Source organism: Bos taurus, chromosome X, assembly GCF_002263795.3.
Source record: "Bos taurus isolate L1 Dominette 01449 registration number 42190680 breed Hereford chromosome X, ARS-UCD2.0, whole genome shotgun sequence".
In the NCBI taxonomy this organism is placed as follows: domain Eukaryota; kingdom Metazoa; phylum Chordata; class Mammalia; order Artiodactyla; family Bovidae; genus Bos; species Bos taurus.
In genome coordinates this window covers 2,379,503-2,402,712 of record NC_037357.1, presented here as the reverse complement: position 1 = coordinate 2,402,712, position 23,210 = coordinate 2,379,503, and the positions used below count along the sequence as shown (strand labels likewise).

At 40.3% G+C, this 23,210-nt stretch overlaps 1 non-coding gene across 1 annotated transcript; it reads left to right on the top strand.

Moving 5' to 3' along the window:
- Positions 1–16,887: 16,887 nt before the first annotated feature.
- LOC112445219 (U6 spliceosomal RNA) lies at positions 16,888–16,994 on the top strand. Its single transcript, XR_003033589.1, has one exon. It is a non-coding gene; the product is annotated as a U6 spliceosomal RNA (small nuclear RNA).
- Positions 16,995–23,210: the final 6,216 nt, after the last annotated feature.

Below are 23,210 nucleotides of genomic sequence, written 5' to 3'. Positions count from 1 at the left end.
AGTGTCTACTGTGATCTAGGCCCTGTAGGGCTATTTAATGGGTAGCTTATAGATGAGATGCCTATAGACAATGTGTGTGTGTGTATATGTACATGCACAACACATATTGTGTACATATAAATACAAAGGAATTTCATGTCATATACTGTATTATATGTGTGTGTGTGTATATGTATATATATATATATACACACACACACACACAGTCATCTATACAAACACACATACAATCATCTACATATTTATAAAGTTCCCATTAAATGGCCCTGTAGGACCTAGCTCACAGTAGACACTACATTGTCCCCCGACCCCTCACACACACACACGCATGTTAAGGTGGCATTTTGGAACTTACTGTCAGCCCGCTTTGTCTTCCTAAGACACTTCCCAGTCACCTGGTCTCTGCAGGATTGCAGGGCCCACAGCCACTGCCACGATCCACTTTAAAACACCTCACAGTGCTTACTGGACTGTAACAAAGTGAAATTAGTGGGAACACAGCTCATCTTTCCAGATTGACTTAGGGCTCTGTCACTTCCTGCTTAGAGCTGTGGTCCTCGGTTCCCTTTGAGTTAAGAGCTTGTGATTCTTGGGCCTGCCCTTTCCACGCCATGGGCCGACTGCTTGCTTACCCAGACTCTCCACGGGAGCAGCATGTGCATTGTTTCTGTGCAAATGGTGGCCGAAGCTAGAATTTCGAGAAGTGGTTTTGCTGATACATTGTTCTGTGGTTTGTCTAACACCCTCTTTCCAGAGCAGCACATTGCCTCTAATTTTCTTCTTTGGGTGTCTGGTTGGATTTAAAATTTTCGCTTTATACAATCCTTGTCATTTAAAATTTTCTCTGTGCTCTAAGGATGTTGAGATTTCATTTTACAGCTTTGACAAAGAGTGGCAAAATTGAATGTTTAATATTCAAAGCAGCAGCAACAGCCAGAGCCCTTCACGTGATAAGATCCTATTCTCTGTGTCTCCAGCATCTGCCACCTTTGGGGAGAGAGCATGGTACAGTAGACAGAATTCTGCACTGGCAGTCCAAAAACTGATGCCCAGTCCTGGATCTGACCTTCACTGCCTTGGAGTCATAGGGCAAGTCATATCACTGCTCAGAGTGTCATTTTCTGTCGTCTGAATACAGGCGGGCTCGGGATCACAGCCACCGAGCTCAGCTAAGGCCAGAGTGGAGCAGATGGAAACCAGCAAGACCACATGATGCCCCGGGGGCCCCCCGCTGGGGAAAGCAAATAATTTAAGGAGCTGGTCTCCAGCCAATCTCCTTTGCTCTTCCTCCCTTAGGCTGATAAAGCTCTGGAAAGATGCATTCTCTATGAAACATGGAGACTTGAGCCAGATCATTTTGGAGGCCTTTTAGTTCCCAAATTGGGAGATTATCATGGGAGAGACTGGGTATTAAAGCAGGTAGGGGAATATTGCTGAAACTGCTGCTGTTATGCTTGGGGGGTCCCAAGCAGGAAGAGAGAAAAATCTAGTCATTTAACGTTGTGGTTTTTGTTTCCTCATTTCTGAAAGGGGATAATAATATCTCCTCTGCTGAGTGCTCAGGGCAGCTGTGAAGAGCAAAGGCGATGATGCTGTGGCTGTGGTCCTGGGAGCACTCTCAAGCAGAAATCAGCTGCATTCAGGCCCCACGTGGGAAAATGTGTTCCTTCCCTGGCCTTCCCACACTGGGCACCAAAATCTAACTGCATCTGCCAGGTGGCATCCACGCAGTCCAGTCGACAGTCCTTGAAGACCCCAGAAAGACTTTACCGAAAGAACTCAATGTAGGCAAGGATTACATAGAATTTAGTGTAATTTAAACTGAGGTGTAAAATTTCTCTATCAATCTATAGGCTACCCTGGTGGCTCAGTGGTAAAGAATCTGCCTGCAATGCAGGACTACAGGAGATACAGGTTCGATCCCTGGGTCAGGAAGATCCCCTGGAGAAGGGCATGGCAACCCACTCCAGTATTCTTGCCTGGAGAATCCCATGGACAGAGGAGCCTGGTGGGCTACAGTCCATGGGGTCGCAAAGAGTCGGACACAACTGAAGTGACTTAGCACGCAGTGTTAATTTCCAGTTTCCTCTTCACTAAGGAATTGGGGGAAGCGTTTAGCTCAGTATAGTTTTGAAACTGTTGAGGTTCTGGGTCTCTATGCTATTCTCCTCATCTAAGTCCTCCAGATCCTTTTCTTTGTGTCTTATGCTGTTTTGTCTCCTGCTGAGCTGCTCTGCGAAGAGTGCTTCCTTTGTATCAGAACCTTCATGAATCGACACAGGAAATTCACAATCACTTGGCAAATATTTATAAAGTGTTGGCTCTATGTCAGGTAATGCACTAAACTGGAGAGTGGGGACACAGAGTTTTTAAAATAAGTTCCTATCCTTTAGAAACTCAGAGTTTGGAGCAAAGGAGCCAAACTATTCAAAAAGTGAGATAAGCGCTTGGATAGTTTCATAAAGGAGGCCAGGGGAGCCTCACCCAACGTGGTTGAGAGTGCAGGTAGGGCTGGTTCAAGGAAGACTGCCATCTGAGCTGAGGATCACAGGGGTAGTTGGAGCTTCCCTAGAGAAGGCGGTTGGAAGTAGGATTTTCCAGGCAGAGGAAGTAGTGTGCATCAAGGCAATGGGGGCATAGGCAAGCATGGCATTTGCAGAGAGCTGCAGTAGCTTGGTTGACTCAGAGAAAGGGATTAAGGGGTGGAGATGAGGCTGGAAAGATAAGCAGAGGCTGGATCAGGAAGGACCTTGGGCATCATGCTGAAAGAAAGCTAGAAGGGTTTTAAGAAGGGAATCAACACGATTGGGGCTATGTTTTTGAGAATACAGTATTGAAAGAGAATTCAAGATTCTCAAGCATGATTCAGGGAGACCAGTTAGGACATAGGGCAGAAACCCACAATTTCCAATATGGCAGGCAGTTGAATTAAGGCAGTAGCAGTGCAGATAGAGATTCGAACTTGCCTCTGCTGAAGCAGTAGTAACTTGGGTCTAAGGGTGATGTTGGCTAAGTGCTCTAAAATTCAAGGCATTTAAGGACTGGGGAAAAAGCCCTGGATCTGTCTCAAAGGAAGTCACTGGTACCAGGACCAAGAATCAGGATAGCAGGAAGTGATGATGGCAATGCTGTCATGCGCAGAGTCCAGAAGAGCTTTAGCAGTACTGTATATTGAGGTCAAGTGCAGGTCAGTTGGTATTTTTATGTTGCTTTGCTTGTATCAATATTAAAAACTAGTATTTGTGTCTTGTTGGCCTATACAACATTCTAAGCATTTTGAGTAGACAGTTAAAAACCAGGAGATTGGGACTTCCCTGGGGGTTCAGTGGTTAAGACACTGTGCTTCCAATTCTGGGGGTGCAGGTTCGATCCCTGGTTAGATCCCTCCTGCTGCATGGTATGCACCCCTGTCCCCCGCACCAAAAACAAGCCAGGAGGTTTTCCATTTTGATAATCCAGGTTTCTGGTTTCTCTGGAGAATCCAGAAGCTCTGGCTGCACTGGGCCTGCATTCATTCATGGTCATGATCAGCTCAAGCTGAGTAGCTACTGCTGCCTTTAGAGGTAGTACTGCTTTTCAATCTGCCATGAACCTGCCCTCACCCTCTTTCGTGGCCTGATTGGCCAGTATAAACTTTCAACTTGTGATCCCCAGGTTATCTCAGGCTTGGATTTAAAGGGAGCTCAAAGCAGCTGGATTGCTCATACAGGACAGTCTTTATCTTCATACAGAAAAGAAGAGGCATTCCAAAAAAATCCAGTGACTAGACTTTTAAATGTTGTCTTGATAAGAAACATATTCAGTTCAGCTCAGTTCAGTCACTCAGTCGTGTCCGACTCTTTGTGACCCCATGAATCTCAGCACGCCAGGCCTCCCTGTCCATCACCAACTCCCGGAGTTCACACAGACTCACGTCCATCGAGTCAGTGATGCCATCCAGCCATCTCATCTTCTGTCATCCCCTTATCCTCCTGCCCCCAATTGCTCCCAGCATCACAGTCTTTTCCAATGAGTCAACTCTTCGCATGAGGTGGCCAAAGTACTGGAGTTTCAGATTTAGCATCATTCCTTCCAAAGAAATCCCAGGGCTGATCTCCTTCAGAATGGACTGGTTGGATCTCCTTGCAGTCGAAGGGGACACCTTGCAAGAGTCTCCTCCAACACCACAGTTCAAAAGCATCAATTCTTCGATGCTCAGCTTTCTTCACAGTCCAAGTCTCACAGCCATACATGACCACTGGAAAAACCATAGCCTTGACTAGACGGACCTTTGTTGGCAAAGTAATGTCTCTGCTTTTCAATATGCTATCTAGGTTGGTCATAACTTTTCTTCCAAGGAGTAAGCGTCTTTTAATGTCATGGCTGCAATCACCATCTGCAGTGATTTTGGAGCCCAAAAAATAAAGTCTGCCACGGTTTCCCCTGTTTCCCCATCTATTTCCGATGAAGTGATGGGACCAGATGCCATGATCTCGTTTTCTGAATGTTGAGCTTTAAGCCAACTTTTTCACTCTCCACTTTCACTTTCATCAAGAGGCTTTTGAGTTCCTCTTCACTTTCTGCATAAGGGTGGTGTCATCTGCATATCTGAGGTTATTGATATTTCTCCCGCCAGTCTTGATTCCAGCTTGTGTTTCTTCCAGCCCAGCATTTCTCATGATGTACTCTGCATCTAAGTTAAATAAGCAGGGTGACAATATACAGCCTTGACGAACTCCTTTTCCTATTTGGAAACAAACATATTAGGCTTTTAAAAAGATTCCTTAAATGTGGAATCTTTTCAAAGGCCTTTTATGAAATATTTTTGTATTGCTCTGTATTGTGATTGTTTACATAGATATCTTTCCCACATATCTTGTGATTCTGTGCCTTTTCCTTAATGATGGGTATGAAATTTTAAAAGGTGCTGAATATACACATCTGTTGAAAGAAACAAATGGGGGGAGGTAAGACTGCTCCTCTTTCTTACTGGGGACACCAGATGAGACTATGTATGTCAAAACACATAGCACAAAGCCTAGCACGCAGTATATGAGCAAATCAATTTTTCCTCCCTGTGTAAAAAAGTGCTTAAGGATCAGACCTTTGGCAAAAGCTGGTTTCCTTCCTTCCTTCTTCCGCTTCTCTGGTATCTATGTTCCTTTGACCATAATAGCAGGGCTCTTACATGCAATCTCTCCCACTCAGAATGGCACTGTATTCAATTCATTGATTGTATATTATAAGCCTATGACGTATACAGCTCTGTAGTAGGGACTGCAGGGTTACCAGGGTTGTTAGATTCAGTTCCTCCCACTTGCTTTTGCTTGGTAGGGGAAATTGGACATATAATCAAGGAGCTGCATATACACAAAGCAAACTGTTCTGTGTTCCACAAGACAGGCGAGACAGAATGCCCCCACTGTTTTTGAGGGAGGTTGGAGGAATCAGAAGAGGCTTCCTGAAGGACGTGAGACCAAAGATGGCCCTGAAAAGAGAAAGATTTCAGCACATAGAGGTGGACTGGCTGCAGAGGCGGCTCTCCACCTGCAGGAAATGTTTCCCTTGGAATTGTGCCTGGTTGTCAAAGGCCTTTTGAAAGTCTAAATAAAGTAGACAGACTGGTTCCTTTTTTGCCAAGAGGTATATTTACCCTCTGAGAATTCTGTAGATGAATGATGCAAAAGCAAACAAAAACCCCCAAAGTATCACACTTAACTAGGTCATGATACCATGATATTCGAACTATTGAACTGATATTTCTTTGCTTATAGCTGAAACTCATCCTGCAAATATTTATTGAGCATTTATTATGTGCCAGGCACTGGCCCTGTTGCAAGATATTGGGGCATGTTAAAGTGAATATGATACAGGCTATGCCCTCAAAAAGCCTCTAATTTATTGAGACAGATATGAAAACTATGCAATGTGGTAAGTAGTCTAAAAGGGGTCTGATCAGAGTATTGTGAATATGCAGAGGAGGCAATAATTAATTCTGTAGAGAAGGTGAGGCAAAGTGTCACGAAAGAGGTGATTTTTTTTTTTTTTTTGTGGACCTTGATGAATAAGTAGGATTTCTCAAGACAGAGAAGGGGGGAAAGAAAGAATTAATATTAATCAGAGCCAAGAACTTTGCACTTAGCCCTCAATGAAATTTGTGATCCAGGTATTACTGTTTCTATTTTGCAGATGAGGAGACCAAGGCCTCAAGAGACTAATTGCTCATTTGAGGCCACACAGCTAATCAATGTCTGGTCAGGGTTGGAGACAGGCTTTGAATTCAGGCCTCTGTGGCTCCACTATACCAAGCTGCCTTCATGATGAAGAAGCTGGTGCCAGTGGGGATATGGAATGGTATGCTGGGCAAAAGCAAAAGTTTTGCTGGAAATTGACAGAATTTGCGTCCGTGTGGTCTCACTTCAGCTGTGACCGTGATTGCCTGACTTGAGAGCACTTTAGGAATTATTATCTTCTTTTAGACCTGTTTTTGAAATGGGAGTTGTTCGGTGTCTGCTTACATCCACTGTAACATTCAGTTCAACAAGCACTTATTGACTGAACTTCGGCACAAGGGGTTTGGGGCCGTTTGACCATCTTCAGGATCATTTGTACAGTGATAGATTGGAACGATTCTTGTAAGACTCTTTGTAGCCAAAGTCACCAGATTGATGATGCTATTTCCTGGTCCTTAGAGACAGACAGACATGGCCTGAAAGTAAAGGCTGCAAGAACTTATTTTTTAAGATGTCACTCTCTTGAAAGTACAAAATGTTATCTATTTAATAGCCATTTAAAATCATTTCTTCAACAAGGGAAGGTATAAATAAATAGGTATCTATTTAAATATTAAGGTATTTAAATAGGTATCTGAATAAATATTTCAGTTTAGTTCAGTTGCTCAGTCATGTCCAACTCATGCGACCCCATGAACTGCAGCACGCCAGGCCTCCCTGTCCATCACCAACTCCCAGAGTTTACCCAAACCCATGTCCATCGAGTAGGTGATGCCATCCAACCATCTCATCCTCTGTTGTCCCCTTCTCCTCCTGCCCTCAATGTTTCCCAGCATCAGGGTCTTTTCCAATGAGTCAGCTCTTCGCATCAGGTGGCCAAAGTATTGGAGTTTCAGCTTCAACATCAGTCCTTCGAATGAACACCCAGGACTGATCTCCTTTAAGATGGACTGGATGGATCTTCTTGCAGTCCAAGGGACTCTCAAGAGTCTTCTCCAACACTACAGTTCAAAACCATCAATTCTTCAGTGCTCAGCTTTCTTTATAGTCCAACTCTCACATCCATACGTGACCACTGGAAAAACCATAGCCTTGACTAGATGGACCTTTCTTGGCAAAGTAATGTCTCTACTTTTAAATATGCTGTCTAGATTGGTCATAACTTTCCTTCCAAGGAGTAAGCGTCTTTTAATTTCATGGCTGCAGTCACCATCTGCAGTGATTTTGGAGCCCCCAAAAACTAAGTCAGCCACTGTTTCCACTGTTTCCCCATCTATTTGCCATGAAGTGATGGTACCAGATGCCATGATCTTCGTTTTCTGAATGTTGAGCTTTAAGCCAACTTTTTCACTCTCCTCTTTTACTTTCATCAAGAGGGTCTTTAGTTCTTCTTCACTTTCTGCCATAAGGGTAGTGTCATCTGCATATCTGAGGTTATTGATATTTCTCCCAGCCATCTTGATTCCAGCTTGTGCTTCTTCCAGCCCAGCGTTGCTCATGATGTACTCTGCATAGAAGTTAAATAAGCAGGGTGATAATATACAGCCTTGATGTACTCCTTTTCCTATTTGGAACCAGTCTGTTGTTCCATGTCCAGTTCTAACTGTTGCTTCCTGACATGCATATAGGTTTCTCAAGAGGCAGGTCTGGTGGTCTGGTATTCCCATCTCTTTCAGAATTTTCCACAGTTGATTGTGACCCACACAGTCAAAGGCTTTGGCATAGTCAATAAAGCAGAAATAGATGTTTTTCTGGAACTCTCTTGCTTTTTTGATGATCTAGCGGATGTTGGCAATTTGATCTGTGGTTCCTCTGCCTTTTCTAAAACCAGCTTGAACATCTGGAAGTTCACGGTTCACATACTGCTGAAGCCTGGATTGGAGAATTTTGAGCATTACTTTACTAGCATGTGAGATGAGTACAATTGTGCAGTAGTTTGAGCATTTTTTGGCATTGCCTTTCTTTGAGATTGGAATGAAAACTGACCTTTTCCAGTCCTGTGGCCACTGCTGAGTTTTCCAAATTTGCTGGTGTATTGAGTGCAGCACTTTCACTTCTTTCAGCACATCTTTCAGGATTTGAAATAGCTCCACTGGAATTCCATCACCTCCACTACCTTTGTTCTTAGTGAGTAAGTAGTAAGGCCCACTTGACTTCACATTCCAGGATGTCTGGCTCTAGGTGAGTGATCACACCATCATGATTATCTGGGTCCTGAAGATCCTTTTGGTACAGTTCTTCTGTGTATTCTTGCCACCTCTTCTTAATATCTTCTGCTTCTGTTAGGTCCATACCATTTCTGTCCTTTATCGAGCCCATCTTTGCATGAAATGTTCCCTTGGTATCTCTAATTTTCCTGAAGAGATCTCTAGTCTTTGCCATTCTATTGTTTTCCTCTACATCTTTGCATTGATTGCTGAGGAGGGCTTTCTTATCTCTCCTTTCTATTCTTTGGAACTCTGCTCAGATGCTTATATCTTTCCTTTTCAACTTTGCTTTTCGCTTCTCTTCTTTTCACAGCTATATGTAAGCCCTCCCCAGACAGCCATTTTGCTTTTTTGCATGTCTTTTCCATGGAGATGGTCTTGATTCCTGTCTCGTGTACAGTGTCACAAACCTCCGTCCATAGTTCATCAGGCATTCTGTCTATCAGATCTAGTCCCTTAAATCTATTTCTCACTTCCACTGTATAATCATAAGGAATTTGATTTAGGTCATACCTGAATGGTCTAGTGGTTTTCCCTACTTTCTTCAATTTCAGTCTGAATTTGGCAAAAAGGAGTTCATGATCTGAGCCACAGTCAGCTCCCGGTCTTGTTTTTGCTGACTGTATAGAGCTTCTCCATCTTGGGCTGCAAAGAATATAATCAATCTGATTTCGGTGTCGGCCATCTGGTGATGTCCATGTGTAGAGTCTTCTCTTGTGTTGTTGGAAGAGGGTGTTTGCTCTAACCAGTGTGTTCTCTTGGCAGAACTCTATTAGCCTTTGCCCTGCTTCATTCTGTACTTCAAGGCCAAATCCAGGTGTTTCTTGACTTCCTACTTTGCATTCCAGTCCCCTATAATGAAAAGGCCATCTTTTTTGGGTGTTAGTTCTAGAAGATCTTGTAGGTCTTCATAGAACTGTTCAACTTCAGCTTCTTCAGAGTTAATGGAAGGGGCATAGACTTAGATTACTATGATATTGAATGGTTTGCCTTGGAAACAAACAGAGATCATTCTATAATTTTTGAGATTGCATCCAAGTACTGCATTTCAGACTCTTTTGTTGACTGTGATGGCTACTCCATTTCTTCTAAGGGATTCCTGCCCACAGTCATAGATATTATGGTCATCTGAGTTAAATTCACCCATTCCAGTCCATCTTAGTTCACTGATTCCTAGAATGTCGATGTTTACTCTTGTCATCTCCTGTTTGACCACTTCCAATTTGCCTTGATTCATGGATATAACATTCCAGGTTCCTATGCAATATTGCTCTTTACAGCATTGAACCCTGCTTCCATCACCAGTCCCATTCACAACTGGGTGTTGTTTTTGCTTTGGCTCCATCCCTGCATTCTTTCTGGAGTTATGACTCCACTAATCTCCAGTAGCATTTTGGGCACCTACCGACCTGGGGAGTTAATCTTTCAGTGTCCTATCTTTTTGCCTTTTCATACTGTTCATGGGGTTCTCAAGGCAAGAATACTGAAGTGGTTTGCCATTTCCTTCACCAGTGGACCACATTCTGTCAGACTTCTCCACCATGACACGGCTGTCTTGGGTGCCTAAATAAATATTTATTTATTTATACAGATATTTATTTGTTTATTTGAATATATATCTGTATAGAGGACAGAAACAACATTTATCTATAAACCTGCATGCATGCATATATGCATGTGTGCTGGGCTTAGTCACTCAGTCATGTTCAACTCTTTGTGACCCGATGGACTGTAACCCTCCAGGCTCCTCTGTCCATGGGGATTCTCCAGGCAAAAGTACTGGAGTGGGTTGCCATGCCCTCCTCCAGGGGAATCTTCCCAACCCAGGGAACAAACCCAAGTCCCCCACATTGCAGGATTCTTTACCATCTGAGCCACCAGAGATGTATATGTGAGTACTAACTCATTAGAATTTATATAGTAGCTTAACTGACAAAAATTACCTAAAAGCAATGTCTACTGTAATTCCCCACCTCTCTTAACAAAAACAAAAATTCTTCCCCCCTTTCTCCTTTGAGCAGATGAAATGTTTGACTCGGGACTGAAGAGGTTGTTAGTGAAGAGAAAAATGACAGAACCCTGCCTACTTTGCTGATGTGAAAAAACTTAGCAAATATTAGGAGACAGAAACCTCATGGCTACCAACAACAGCAGCATAGAGCACGCAGCTAAAGAATTTCCCTACATCTCTCCATGGGGTGATCTTGGCCAAAGAATACAAAGTTTCAGTAATGTAAGATGAATGAGTTCTAGAGATTTAACATACAGCGTGGTGACTATTGTTTAACTGTAGAATGACAGTTGTGTTATTAGTTGATTGTGGTCATCATTTCACTATATATATGTATATATATATCAAACATGAAGTTGTACACCTTAAATGCATACAATTTTTTGTTGGTTATACCTCAATAAAGCTGAAAAAACTCCCACTGGTTAAAAGCTTTAAAGTGGTGTGTGTGTGCACACGTATGGACCTCCAGATTGTCAAGTCCTCTCAGTCCCTTATCTACAATAACTTTAAACTGTATCCTCTCCTATTATTCTCTGTTTCTAACTGGTTTCAAATCTATTCCTGCATAGCTGTTCAAAATTGAACACTACTTTTTTCTTCCCAATTGTCTTTTAGAAAATAGATTTATTCTTTTTCTGATTAGATAACTAACATGTTTATTATTCAAAGTGCAAAAATAAAGTACAGAAAAATACAAGAAATAAAAGTAAAACATCACTTGAAATCTCACCACGCTGAGGTAACCAGCTTTATATGTTGGTTACCATCCTTTCATTCATCTCTTGTATGTATTTACATACAAATACAATTGTGGTCATTTGCATGTCACCCTCCATTGCATAACCAGTGCTAACAAAAGGATGTATATATCCTTCATCTCCTTCTTCAGGTCGTTATAGCTATGTTAAAAATAAATACTCATGTATACACATAGGGGTTTAAAAACCATTATTCATTTTTGAAGAAGCGTCTTGCTTTTCTTATTCAACGGTGGAATCTCCAAGTTTACTGGAACAGATCTAGTTAATTCCTCTGAATGTCTGCACAGTATTCCGTGGTATGGATATATAATTTATTTACTTATTTCTCTGTTACAGGGCATTCTTTTTGCTACTAGCTTTTTGCCATGATAGGAGCAATGTTGCTGTAAACATCCTTGTGTATGGATTTGTGTCAGTCACTTCAGTTCAGTCGCTCAGTCGTGTCCGACTCTTTGCGACCTGTGGACTGCAGCATGCCAGGCTTCCCTGTCCATCATCAACTCCCGGAGCTTGCTCAAACTCATGTCCATCGAGTCGGTGATGCCATCCTACCATCTCTTCATGGAATTGTGTAAATCTCCTTATACTGTTATTTTTATTTCTTTGAGATACATTCACACCAGTGGAATTGTTGGAACCAAAGGTATGCGTGGTTTTCGTTTTTATATATATTCCTAAATTGCTTTCCCAAAAAACTATGAACAGTCACAGTACTGTAAGCAGTGTGATGAATGCTTCCTTCCCATCCTGCCAAGAATAGTTGTGAGTACTTCAATATTGGCCAATCTAATGGGTGAGAAAGAACTTAAGAATTTTTTTAAATTTACATATTCTCAAACTGCTGTTGTTAAAGACCATTTGGTGTCTTGCAAAACCAATACAATATTGTAAAGTAATTAGCCTCTAATTAAAATAAATAAATTTAAATTTTAAAAAAAGACCATTTGGATTTGCGCTTCATATTCTTCATTTTCCTACCGTGTATTTTTGTCTTATCAGTTTGAAGGAGCTAGTTGAGTATTATACATTTTAACCTTTTATCTGGCAAATGTATTTGTAAGTTGTATTTCTCAACGGATCATCTGTCTTTTGAATTTGTTTATGGAATTTTTCTATAGAAATGTTTAAAAAGAAAATTACATTGTCAATATGTTTAAGTTTTCCTTTGTAGTTTCTGGGTGTTCTAGCTCAAATAAAAGATCTCAAAACCACTAAGTTACACATATATTTGTCTAAAAATTCTTGGGATTTTTCTTGTTTTGTTATTGAAACTTATGTTTTTAAGTTTAAATAAATTTACCCTTAACAGTGGGGTATTGTAGAGAGATAAAATTAATTTTCTTGTAGATGGGTAACCAATTGTACCAGACTTTTTGTTAAATAAATTGCCCCTTTCATACTGAATTGAATTACCACTTTTGTCACATATCAACGTCTCTGTAATAGTTCCACTGACCTAATATTTGTCTATTTGTATGTTGATATCATACTATTTTCTTTATAGTGGCTTCGAGATATATTTAAATTTGGCATATGCAGATTCACATACTATTTTTTATAACTTTATTAGTTTAGACTTAGATTTTTGTTTTTCTATCTAAAGCTCATGTGTGTGTGTGTGTGTGTGTGTGTGTGTTAGTTGCTCAGTCGTGTCCGGCTCTTTGAGATTCCATGGACTGTAGCCCGCCAGGCTCGTCTGTCCATGGAATTCTCCAGGCAAGAATACTGGAGTGGGTAGCCATACCCTCCTCCAGGGGATCTCCCCAACCCAGAGACTGAACCTAGATTTCCTGCATTTCAGGCAGATTCTTTACCATCTGAGCCACCAGGGAAGGCTTAAGTTCATGTACTCTGTTATAAAACAAAGTAGTACAAAAATTTATGGGATTCTACTTGTAATTGCTTTGAATTTATATATTCATTTGAAGAGAATTAACATTTTTATTATAGTTAGGCTTTCCATCCAAAATTATGGTGTGTTTTTATTTTTACAAGAAAGCTAAGTTTAACATGGCTTACATTCTAGTCAGTGTTATAAGCCAAGAGTCAGAATAAGCCATCTAGTTGTTGAACCAAGTGAATACAAAAGTGATCATTATTTACTGATAACTTTGATTTCTGTCTGTAAACTATAAGAGAATGAACTGAAAGTCAATTAGCACTAGTTATAGATACTAGAAATGTGGTAAGCACAAAATAAATATAGGTAGTTCTCACTCTCACTATCCAAATAGTTGTTAGATTGACAGGAAAACATTACAACCAAATTTTGCTATGTGTTTCTTACACCTGCTGTAAGAGACCCATATGTGGCAACATTAAAAACCTTTACTGCTAGATTTATTTTTATTCTTCTAAATGTCATTGTAACAATTACAAATCTTTAATATATTGTTTACATTGATGTATGTAACTGCTGCTGTATAGAAGGAAAATAATTGCATGTGATATTGTATAGTTTCATTGTGTATTACATGCAAACATATACACTAATGAGGTCCTTAAGGGTTAAGTTATTCAGTAATTGTTTTATTTTTTAAATACTTTAATTTTTTAAGTACCTTTTTGTCTGTGCTGGGTCTTTGTTGCTGCAGGCTTTTCTTTAGTTGTGCGAGCAGGAGCTACTCTCTATTGCGGCACTTGGGCTTCTCCTTATGGTGGCTTCTCTTGCTGTGGACAAGGGCTCTAGAGTGTGCGGGCTTAGCTGTCTTGTGGCACGTAGAATCTTCCCGGCCCAGGGGTTGAACCTGTGTGCTTTGCAATGACAGAAGGATTCTTAACCACTGGACCACCAGGGAAGTCCTGTAATTACTGTTTTACATGCTTTTTATTATGTTGAAATCTTTGGTGGATGGTTATATAGATATATATCTAAGAGTGCTTTAGTGATATTTGTGGAAATTGATTGGAATTACTGGCAGGGCTGGGGACATTTTATTTCTTTTAAAAATGTACTGTAGGCTCCTGCTTTTATAAAATTTCTTAATCACCATGTTTTCAGGTATTGAATAGATTCTGATAATGAAAGAATGATAATGAATGATACCTGCCCACCCCACCCCCCAAATAGATTTCCTCTGTTATACCAGAAAAAGCAATCTGGAGATAAAAGGAGGAAAGATTCCCTCACAAAGGTCAGTGATATGGGGATAGACCCTACCTATGATTGGCTGTCTCTGAGATGGCTCCCAATGATCCCGGCTTCCAGGTATTAGTGCCCTTTTGTGACTACCTACCATTGCATATGGCTCAACCTAATGACTTGCTTCTGATGAGCAGAATGTCACAAAAGTGATGGATGTAACTTTTGAGATTAGGTTACAAAAAGACCATGACTTCCTTCCTGCCTCAGCCCTCCCTCTGGGGGAAGCCAGCTGCCGACTTCTGAGTTGCCCTATGGAGAGATCTATGTGGCAAGGGCCTGTTGTCTTTGGCCATCAGCCAAGGAGTATCTAAAACCTTGCCAGTAGCCATGCGAGAGAGCTTGGAAGTCGATCCTTCCCTAGTCAAGCCTTAAGGTGACTGCAGCCCTGGCTGACAGCCTGGCTGCAGCTTCGGTGAGACCCGAGACAGAGACATCCAGCTAAGCCACAATCAGATTTCTGATCCACACAAACTATGTGATAATAAATGTTCGTTGTTTTAAACCACTGTTTTTTTTTCAGTTTTGTAAATTAAAAAAAAATTTTAATTGAAAGATAATTGCTTTATAGAATTTTGTGGTTTTCTGTCATATATCAACAAGAATCAGCCATAGGTACACCCATGTCCCCTCCCTCACGAACCTCCCTCCCATCTCCCTCCCCATCCCACCCTTCTAGATTGTCACAGAGCCCATGTTTGAGTTCCCTGAGTCATACAGCAAATCCCCATTGGCTATCTGTTTTAGACATGGTATTGTAAGTTTCCATGTTACTGTTTCCGTACACCTCACCCTCTCCCTCCTCCCCTTTCCCTGTGTCCATAAGCCTGTTATCTATGTCTGTTACTCCCCAATGTTCATTGCAGCACTATTTATAATAGCTAGAACATGGAAGCAACCTAGATGTACATCGACAGGTGAATGGATAAAGAAGCTGTGGTAACCATATATACGATGGAATACTACTCAGCCATAAAAAGGAAAGCATTTGAGTCAGTTCTAATGACGTAGATGAACCTAGAGCCTATTATACAGAGTGAAGTAAGTCAGAAAGAGAAATATAAATATCATATACTGATGCATATACATGGAATCTAGAAAGATGGTACTGATGAATTAATTTTCAGGGCAGCAATGGAGAAACCACTAAGTTTTGAGGTAATTTGTTAGGCAGCAGTGATGAATAATACAAAAGTAGAATGCAAGAGATGTGAAGAGAGGCACTGAGAGTGTCTGGTTCACCACTCTCTCTTCCAGCATGTAGCACAGAGTGCAATGCAAAGCAGGCTTTCAATAAATGTTGTTTTGAAGATTGTTTTTTGATGTAGAACATTTTAAAAGTCTTTATTGAATTTGTTACACCATTGTTTCTATTTTATGTTTTGGTTTTTTGGCTTTGAGGCATGTGGGATCTTAGTTCCCTGACCAGGGATTGAACCCGCACCCCCTGCACTGGAAGGTGAAGTCTTAACCACTGGACCACCAGGTAAGTCCCTCAATAAATATTTTTTGAATGAATGAATCAACAAATGAAAAGGCCAAGAGAACTGTCCTTTCCTCAACTCTCTTACATTTTGTCATCTGGGTCTTAAGCATAGAATCTTATAAAATCTTTTCTGAAAAGAGTTGCAGTACACTTCTGACTCGCTCCTCTAAGCAGAAGACCAAAATGAGTTCAGAGAACCAGGCAGGGAACTGGAATTGTGTCACCTCTCCCTCTTCCTCCAGAAACACATTTTCTCCCAAAGTATCCTGGTCCACAGAGATGTAGCCTGCTTCTAATAGAGGGTACCTTTAACATCACCACCCCTAAATGAGGAAATCAGATTCTCATCTCCATTTCAGAAGACAGTCTTTGTTTAATGTCTACTTAAAGGGTCCAATTGGGGTTTTTTTCCCCCCAGAACAAAGGGAGAGTCTGCTTTAAAGGAACATTGGCATCTCCACCAATTAATTACTAGAAAGACTTTGCTTGGAGTACAGAAATGACATTTTGTTGTTGCCATTTTTCTTTTTCTTACCAGTGTTTAAAAACATATCTCAAAGGTATACAGTGCTCTGTGACATCCTAGAGGGGTGGGATTGGGTAGGGGGTGGGAGGGAGGGGATATAAATATACCAATGGCTTATTTGTGTTGATATATGTCAGAAACCAACACAATATTGTAAAGCAATCATCCTCCAATTAAAAATTGTAAAATGTCAAAAAATATATCTCAAGGATTTGGATGTTCACACGGGCCCCTTTGGAAACACTGTAGCCCATAGACCCTATGCTACCTACTGATCAACCATGCTGGCTGTTTCTCCCCTAGGTTGTATGCACCATTATATCATAAACACTTTTTTGCTCTTAAAGCCCTGTGAGAGGGTAGGTGCATTCACAATGCCAAATATTTAAAACAAAACAAAACAAAAAAGGCCGTTAAAAATGGAGGCTAATTCATGTTACCACATCTGGCCATGGATCCCTTGGAAAAGACTTAAAATTACAAGTGATCATATTTTCTCCTGGCTATGAAAATGAATCTTGAATAAAAGAACCCAGCGAGTGCTTGCTTCGGCGGCACACGTACTGAAATTGGAATGATACAGAGAAGAATAGCATGGCCCCTTGGCAAGGATGACATGCAAATTTGTGAAGCATTAAAAAAAAAAAGAAGCCAGTGAATTGTTTCTTTGGTACTTTTCATTATTTTATTAGTCTTCCACATGAATAGCAAAAAATGACCTTGAACAATGCCAACTCTTACTTGTTAACCACCTAGTATTGTAGCTTAGACTTATTCATATCTAAAAAATTGTACTTTTCTGTTCTAATTTCATCTAGACCGAAACATGGTCTCTTTCAAGATAAATGTGGATATAAGCATTTCAGTTTTGTTTACATCTAAATTCAAAATTTTCTTTGATAAACTTTTATAGAGTCTACTATGTACACATATTTCCTGTCTCAGGGGGTTTATAATCTATTAAGAATTATAAGAGGTGTGATGATAATGACATCTTTTATTGAGAGCTCAGTAGTACCAAACACCTTTTCTCCAGATGACTTCCTTTGGTCCTCAGAAGAAACTATTAAGCTAGTAGTATTAGTATCTTAATTGTATACATAAGTAAAGTGAGTCTTGGGGGAAGGGGTCAAATAAAATGACCAGTCCCAGAGCTTACAACAGTGGCATGGGGGATAAAGTTTATTAAAGTGACTCTGGTGTGAAAACCTGTTGGTTAACCTCCAAGAAACCAAAGTCTGGGGGTCCCTTGGGATAGGGGAATAGAGAAAGGGTTGCAGAGTTGGCAGGTAAAGGAACTGATGAAAGGGCATCAGCAGGTGTGGAGCCTGAGGCTGAATTTTACTCATGGGTAGAGACCTCACCTAGTTCAGTTACAGCAAGGACTGACAGACCGCTAGCTCTTGTGATTCTGTAGGATATGGTGAGTGAGTGTTTTAAGTCAGTAGTGATTTAATTGATTAACCCCACTAACAAATGAGATAAGACAGAAGAGGGTAAGTAGCATAAAGGAGCTTTGCAGAAAATGCCATTGGGATTCAGATAATACAAAATAAGGAAAAAAAGCTTTCATTTCCAGAATGCTTTCTCTATGCCAAGCATTGTGCTAAGTGCCTTACATGCAATCACTTAATCCTCACAATGCTTATCTTATGAAGTGGTATCTTTTCATGCCCATAGATAACTTTGAGAAGTTGTGTTTTGTCAAGGCCACACAGTTAGTAAGCAGTGCAGCTAGATTCAAGCCCAGATCTGTCTGGTTGTATCTCAAAGGGTATCTCAGTGCATGACTCAGGACAGTCATTATGAAGCAGGTGGCCCTTGAGATGGACCCTAAAGAAAGGTAGGTGGTCACAGGCAGAGACTGTCCTAAGTAAGAGGACAGAGCCAGAACAAAGGTGCACATGTGGGGACGCGTGGAGCTGAGTGCAGAAACAGCAAGTAGTACAGTTTGCGTAGAGCTTCATTTGGTTGCAGAACTACAGGGGAAGAGAAGATTGAAGAGAGCAGTTGAGACTACATTTTGGATGTCTCTGAATTGCAAACTGAAGAATCTGTACTATGTAGTTGTGTTGGTTTGCTAGGGCTGCCACCAAGTACCACACACTGGATGGCTTAAAGAACAGAAATGTATTATCTCCAAGTTCAGGATGCTAGGAGGCTAAGATCAAGGTGTTGATGGCAGGGTCATTTCCTTCCGACAGCTGTGAGAACAATCTCTACCAAGTTTCTCTCTTGGCCTGTAGGTGATCTTTTCTCTGTGTCTTCATGTTGTCTTTCTTTTGTCTGTGTCTGTGTCCAATATCTCCTTTTCTTATAAGGATACCAGTCAGATTGAATTAGAGCCCATCTTAATGACCTCCATAAAGACCCTGTCTCCAAAAGGGAGCCCTCCTCAACTGTTGGTAAGGATGTAGATTAGTATAGTCACTATGGAAAACAGCTTGGAGGTTCATCAAAAAACTAAAAATAGAGTTACCATATGTTTCAGCAATCCCACTCCTGGGTCCAGGGTGTATATCTGGACAAAACTATAATTCAAAAAGATACACGGACCCCAATGTTCATTGCAACAGTATTTATAATAGCCAAGATATGGAAACAAACTAAGTGTCCATTGACAGATGAATGGTTAAAGATGTGGTACATATATGCAATGGAATACTACTCAGCCTTTAAAAAGAATGAAATATTGCCGTTTGCAGCAATGTGGATAGACCTAGTGATTATCATACTAAGTGAAGTAAGTCATAAAGAGAAAGACAAGTGCTATATGATATCACTTACATTTGGAATCTACACTGTGACACAAATGAACTTACTTACAAAACAGAAACAGACACAGAGATCAGACTTGTGGTTGCCAAGGGTCGGGGGTGAGGGGGGCTGGATTGGGAATTTGGGACTAGAAGATACAAACCATTATATAGAGAATGCATAAACAACAAGGTCCTACTCTATAGCATAGAGAACTATATTCAATATCCTGTAATAAACCATCATGGAAAAGAATATGAAAAAGAATGTATATATGCGTATGACTGAATCACTTTGCTGTACAGTAGAAATTAACATGACATTGTAAATCAACTGTATTTCAGTAAAATAAATTTTTAATAAAAGACCTTGTCTCCAAATAAGTACCTTATATACTGAGGTACTAAGTGTTGAGACTTCAGCATATGAATTGTGGGGGGTGGGGCACAGAATTCAAGCTATAACACTAGTCAGGCAGCTGGTTCAGTGGTTTTAAGGCATCTGCTTTATTTTGAGAAAACTGTTGTTTAATGTCAGACTTTCAAACGGGGTATATAAAATCAAGTGATGCAAATCATATGAAATAAACAGGGTAATAAATCTCAGAGGCATCAGTGTGGTGAGAAGATAAAGAAAATCTTTCTATTTTAAACAAGAACCAACTACGGACATTTTTACATCACAAGAAAGGGCATTATTCACATCCAGGGAGATGCTTCTTTGTTTTGGAAAGTGTCTTGATGGCATATTTGAGTTTGAATGGTGAACTCCATATCTCTCACTCCAGCCCTGGGCATTGTTGGAAAGAGGAGAATAAGACAAAGGAAGGATTCAGTTTATCATTATCCTAAAGGTTGACTTTAAAAAATAGTAATCAGATGATGATGTAAGGCAAAAGGAAGATGCAAATACTGAGAGAAGGGATAGGGAAGAGCAAGGAGAAGTAAGACAGGACAGTAGGAAACATGAGGAAGGAAGTTGGACAATTCGATATCAAAATGGGAGCGGACAGGCGTGTGTAATATTCAGTTTTAAGTTGTTTATTATATTTCAGTAATGTGCTGCCCTCCTTTCAAAAGGCTTCTTCTACATGTAAGATCCTTTGATAGTGGTGTTTAGGGGAGATGAATGGAAAAAGAGCTGAACGCTTTAATTAGATCTACATGGGAAAAAGAAAAAAATGACCAGAGAAGGCAAGATGTTCCTGAGATCAAGAGCTTAGTGGAAATAAAATCTCAGAGTTCTGAGATTAGACCAAGTGGGGACCACCGCTACTTATTAACAGTGTGGCCTTGAGGGATTCAACTAACCTCTTTAGCCTCAGTTTCCTCATCTTGAAAGTGGGAACAAAAAGAACTTCTGTGCCACTCTTAGTGTATATTATTTTCAATAGATGCTTATTTTAAGCTTGCTGTATTCACAGATTAAATGAGACAATGGTTGTGAAATGTTTGGACCACCACCAGACACGTAATTAAGAGTGAGATAAGTATTAGCTGTGGGAAGGACCAAGGGACTGCTAGCAGTACTTGGAATGGAGGCTCAAAGTACTTTTTTTCTAACAATTGAAAGGAAGGATGAGGCCAAAAGGAGGGAGGTCTTGGGAACACCAAAGCTGGAAACATCTGGGTTCCTCTGGGAAGTAAGGGGAGGTCTGTAGGAGTGTAGTATGCATAGGAAGAATAAAATGGACAAAGTTCCTGGAAGAATATCAAGGGAAAATATCTCTTGTAATTAATTCAATCAAGGATGGGTGCTCCCCATCTCACTGTTGCTCTTTCGTTCTGTGTGGCTCACAGTTTGGCTCTGTTTTTAGCAACTGTGCTGCTGAGTGATTGCCTCCTTCGTGCCCATTCATGTTTTGTTTTGACAAATTGCAAGGATACAGAGAAAAACCTCATAGACACCTATGTGCCCACCACCCAGTTCTAGTAAATCTTTACATTCTGCTTTGCTTCCTTCATTTCTGTTTATTTACTTCTTTTTGAGAAATTAGACATTATAGGTACAATGGAAGCCCCTGGATTCTTCTTCCTCCCTTTTGGTCTGTAATGCCTCTCCCTGGAATCCAGTTCCCTGGCATACAGTGTGGATGAGTCTCAACAGTGGCCCAGGACCCTGAATTCAGTGTTCATCTTTCTTATGTATGCTGTTGTACTTTTAACACTTAAGACTGTAGCTATAAACAATATTCTTTTATAGATGTACAGCATATTGTTTCAAAATTTTATAGATTATACTCCATTTATAGTTATTATAAAACATTGGCTGTATTTCCTGTGCTGTACAATATATCCTTGTAACATATATTTCATATTTCAGTTTCTACCTCTTAATCCTCTACTCCTATCATGACCCTTCCCTGTTCGCGCTTCCCAGGGGTAACCACTAGTTTGTTTTCTGTATCTGTGAGTATGTTTCTTTTTTTGTTATATTCATGAGTTTATTTTATGTTTTAGATTCTACATATAAGTGATTTTATGCTTTTAGGTTTAATGAGGCTCCATTTATTTATTTTTGTTTTTGTTTCCTTTGCCTTGGGAGACAGATCCAAAAAAATATTGCTGTGATTTATGTCAAAGAGTGTTCTGCTTAGGTTTTCTTCTAGGAGTTTTATAGTTTCTGGTCCTCCATTTAAGTCTTTAATCCATTTTGAGTTTATTTTTTAATATGGTCTGTGAAAATGTTTTAATTTCATTCTTTCACATGTAGCTGTCCAGTTTTCTCAGCACCACTTATTGAAGAGACCATCTTCTCCATTGTATATTCTTGCCTCCTTTGTCATAGATTAGGTGATCATAGGTGCATGGACATGGTATGCATGCATGCATGCTAAGTCCCTTCAGTCGTGTCTGACTCTGTGCAACCCTGTGGACTGTAGCCCACCAGGCTCCTCTGTCCATTGGATTCTCCAAGCAAGAATACTGGAGTGTTTTGACATTCCTTCCTCCAGGGGATCTTCCTGACCTAGAGATTGAACCCACGTCTCCAGTGGCTCCTGCACTGCAGGCAGATTCTTTACTGCTGAGCCACTGGGGAAGCCAGACATGGTATAGTATTCTCTTTTAATGTCCTTCTTTTGTTTTTCAGTAAAGTTTTATTATTTCCCCTTGCCCCCAAAGTTTTGTACATATTTTGTTTGATTTATTTCTAGGTACTGTATTAGTCAGGGCTCACCAAAGAAATAGAAATAATAGGATATAGCTATATCTGTATCTATATCTATCTATATATGTAGATACAGATATGCTTCCCTGGTGGCTCGGTGGTAAAGAATCCACGTGCCAATGCAGGAGACTTGGATTCAATCCCTAGGTCGGGAGATCCCCTGGAGAAGGAAATGGCAACCCACTCCAGTATTCTTGCCTGGGAAATCCCATGACTGAGGAGCCTGACAAGCTAGTCTGTGGGGTGGCAGAGTAGCACATGACTGAGTAACTAACTCATTCACTTCACTTTCAAAAGGAGATTTGTTATAGGAATTGGCTCTCATGGTTATGGAGGCTGAGAAGTCCCACAGTCTTCTGTCTGCAAACTGGAGAGCCAGGACAGCCAGTGGTATAATTCAGTCTCAGTCAAAGACCTGAGAAAAAGATGGCTGCTGGTACAAGTCCCAGAGTCTGAAGGCCCAAGATCCAGGAGCTCTGATGTCCGAGGGCAGGAAAAATAAATGGATATCCAGTTCAAGAAAAAAATAATTTGTTCTTTTTTTTTTTTTTTTGCATTTTTGTTCTATTTGGGCCCTCAACAAATTGGAAAATGCCCACCCACATTGGGTGACAGCAGATTGCTTTACTCAGACTACTGATTCAAATGCTAATCTCTTCTGGCAGCACCCTCATAGTCTCACCCAAAAATAATGTTTTACCAGTTATCTGGTCATTCCTTAGCCCAGTCAAGTTGGCATGTGAAATTAAACAAAATTATAATATATTATATTATATTATAAAATTAAATTATATTATAATATAAATAAATAAAATTAAATTATATTATAAAAATTTTGTTTCATTTTATTTCATATATTTTATCTGCTTCTTGTGTATAGGAATGCAACACATATTTTTATTAAATCTTTTACCTAACAACATTGCTCATATCTCTT